This window comes from Chiloscyllium plagiosum, chromosome 2 (assembly GCF_004010195.1).
Source record: "Chiloscyllium plagiosum isolate BGI_BamShark_2017 chromosome 2, ASM401019v2, whole genome shotgun sequence".
Taxonomy (NCBI): domain Eukaryota; kingdom Metazoa; phylum Chordata; class Chondrichthyes; order Orectolobiformes; family Hemiscylliidae; genus Chiloscyllium; species Chiloscyllium plagiosum.
The window spans coordinates 64,226,516-64,230,209 of NC_057711.1; positions in this window are offsets into that span (position 1 = coordinate 64,226,516).

Genomic DNA, 3,694 nt, shown 5'->3' on the forward strand with positions numbered 1-3,694 from the left:
CATAACTAAATTTTATTCTGATTTATTATTTCTAGAAGTTACCCCATCAAAGTTAAACTTACGCTTGCAATTTTGTTGGGCTTTTCCTTATACTCATTTTCAACAAGAGCAAAGTGTTTTGGTCAGTACCTTCACAGTTTACACTTATGCCCTTTAACATTTTTTCTAATTCTCATGTCATGTCAAGAACCTATTCAAAAATTCTGAACACTTTTAGTGATTAAGTTGCCTCCTTTGTCACTATGGCTATAAACATCTATTTCCATGGTAAAGACAGATATACTCAACTATGTCTCCTGCTTCCATATGTAAATCTCCTTGTCTCCAATCAGCTGTATTGCTCCTTTCACTACCATTTTGCTATTTTTCTGCTTATAGACAACTTTTGAAATACCCTTTTATATTCTCTGCAAATGTCTTTTCATTACTGTGCTCTCTCTTATTTGTTTGAGGTTTTTGGGACATGTTTTTCTCCAACATTGCATTGCTTTTTAGCAATACTGCCAAACCCTCAATTTTGTACTTTCCAATCTTACCTGAAAACCTTGAATTCATTCAGGAACATTTAATAAGCAGTCGCAGTCTTCCTTGAGCCAAATTTCTGTTATAAGCACATCATAATTACAGTTTGCAGTTTGTATTGGCAATTCCCCGCATTCACATACACTCAACTGAACCCTAATTTACAATGTTTGAATTTCTTCCTTGTCTTCATCTATTAAAAATTCACTATTCTCAGGTTACCCATGTCTCCCAATATTTGATGCACCATGGTATTTAATTCAGGTTTCCACACACATATTTAGTTTAAATCTATGCAAAAAGCACTAGCAAAACACACCACTACTCAGTCCCAGCTCTATTCAGCTGCTACCCTACACATCAGGTTGTAGAAATATAAACTTCCTCCTTCTTGCAATACTTTCCTCTGTATTTATGTTTTATTCTCCCATTTCTGTACTCACTTGTGCATAGCACTGTGAGCAATCAGAAAATTACTACTTTTAAAGTTCTGCTTCATAGCTTTTTACCTAGCTCTCTAAATGCTGACTGCAGGACTACATCCCTCTTCCTATCGAAACCATTGGCATCAAAGTGGACCATCCCAGATTATTTGCTCCCAAAAGAAAGCCCTGCAACTGCTAACAGCTCAACCTTGGAGCAATATACCAACCATGGAATTGTGTTTATGAAACAAATGCTTGTCAATTCCCATACCAACCCTATTCACTATTGCTCTTCCGACATTCTTCCCTTCAGTGAAGCTGAACATCAAGCTGAATGGGCCTGGCTCTTGCTATACTCCTGACACATCATTGCCCCCACCAGTATCCAGATCAGAAATCAATAAGGAAAATAGTTTCAGGGGCTCCTGCATTCCCAGTCTGCTTCTCTTGTACTGTCTGGCTGTCACCCATTCCCAATTTGCCTGCATATCCTTCTGCAACGTGACCACCTCCCTAAGTCTGTTACCCATATTCCTCTGCCTCATGAATGCATCACAGTAACACCCACTGCCACTCAAGCTCTAAATCCTAGAGGTTATGTTTCTGCAGTCAATAACACTTCTTACACATGAATGTTCATAATTCCCCACATGCTACAGGATGGACATTTTGTGCGGTCAAGCGCCCCTGCTGTAGATTAAATTTACTTTTGGATTATTTACTATAAACTGGAGATTACAAAGTAAGAGATAGAATCACTTACCAAGCAGATCCTTGATCCATATCTGAAGAAATAATTAATTTCTACACAGCAATTTTTTAAAAAGCCAAAGACTCACCTCTTTCTAACTCTCTCAACTTAAATTCCCAGCACTCCAAAGTCATGTTCTAAAATACTTAAGTATTGTGGGCAGCACGGTGGCCCGGGTCTCTGGCACTGCTGCCTCACAGCGCCGGAGACCCGGGTTCAATTCCCACCTCAGGCAACTGACTGTGTGGAGTTTGCACGTTCTCCCCGTGTCTGCGTGGGTTTCCTCCCACAGTCCAAAGATGTTCAGGTCAGGTGAATTGGCCATGCTAAATTGCCCGTAGTATTAGGTAAGGGGTAAATGTAGGGGTATGGGTGGGTTGCGCTTCGGCAGGTCGGTGTGGACTTGTTGGGCCGAAGGGCCTGTTTCCACACTGTAATGTAATCTAATCTATTACAAATGGTTGAATTACAAATATTTTATCTTTCACATCAAGAATACATGGAATTTAAGATGATCCCTTAGAAAAATAATCTTTTTTAATATGTGTACCAACTGATTTAAATTATGTGGGATAGTACTATACTGATTGCAGCTTTGAATGAAATCATTTTGACTATCAGCAGACTTCTTAAAAACAAAGCCTTCTCCATCTTATTATACATGGATATTTAGGGATTCAAGGAGATCCTTGATCCACTTAAGTCGGTAAAACAAGGTGAGAAGATAGCAAAAGGTTTGATAGTCCTAGCAGTGATACCATCATTAAAAGGCTGGAATGGAAAATTGACAGAACACCACAAGTTACAAATTGTAAATCTGCTTCACTAGTTTAAAACATACTCCAGTACCAACAAACGTGGGTACATGTAGTATTATCTTTATTCAAAAACCTGCTGAGACAAAATTGTATAGAAGTACATTGATTTTCTTTGCTGACTCATCATTGCTCACAACATGGCAGAGACTACATTTATTTTCAAAAGATAACTGTTATGGGGAATGGATCAGTGTATCATTCCAAGCACATCTTTGTATTTAAAATTTGTTTAAAAACAGTGCATGTAATTCTGCATTCCACTGGCCCAAGGGAAAACTTGGAATGGCATTTTGTCTTTGATGTATCATCCGTGCAAACGACTTTGGTGTGTAGAAATCTATTATCATGTCCTGTACTCAACAATTACAGTACTTTGCAGAAAGAAAAGGCCACCTACTTCCATCCCTGCCTTGGCACATTTGTTCCTGAAACCTTCATCCTTTCCTGCTACCTTGGCTATCTCAATGGTTTCTAAGTTAGCCTCCCAAATCTCCTTAAAGTTGAGCTCATCCAATACTCTGCAGCTTAGATGGCACCAAAACCCATTGATCCTCTAACCTTAACCTCACTGACCTATACTGGCTTTATTCAGCACCGCTTCAATTTAAAATTTTCATACCCGTTTTTAAACTCCTTTGTAGCCTCACTACTCTTGATCTCTGTAGCTTCCTTGAGTTTAACAACCATCAGATATCTGCACTCCAATTCTGGCATCTTGAAGATCCCAATTTGAAATACTCCACCATTGGCAGCTTTAACTTCAGTTGCCAACGCTCAAAAGTTTTAGAACTTGCTCAATGCATCTCTGCCTCTTAATATACTTCAGGACAACACTAAAAATCTGCTTCAAGTGTTTGGTATTTCACCCACATAATATGCATGTGGACAATGTAAAATTTTATTTGATAACACTTCTGCAAAGGTTTAAAGAACAAAAGGTATATAAAATTTTCAAATATATATCTGAATATAAAAAATGTTTAAATTAATGATCTGTTTAAGTGAAGGGAATGAGGAACCTTGTCTAGTACAAGCATGAAAATGTGTTGCTGGAAAAGCGCAGCAGGTCAGGCAGCATCCAAGGAACAGGAGAATCGACGTTTCAGGCATAAGCCCTTCTTCAGGAATGAGGAAAGTGTGTCCAGCAGGCTAAGATAAAAGGTAGGGAGGAGGGACTT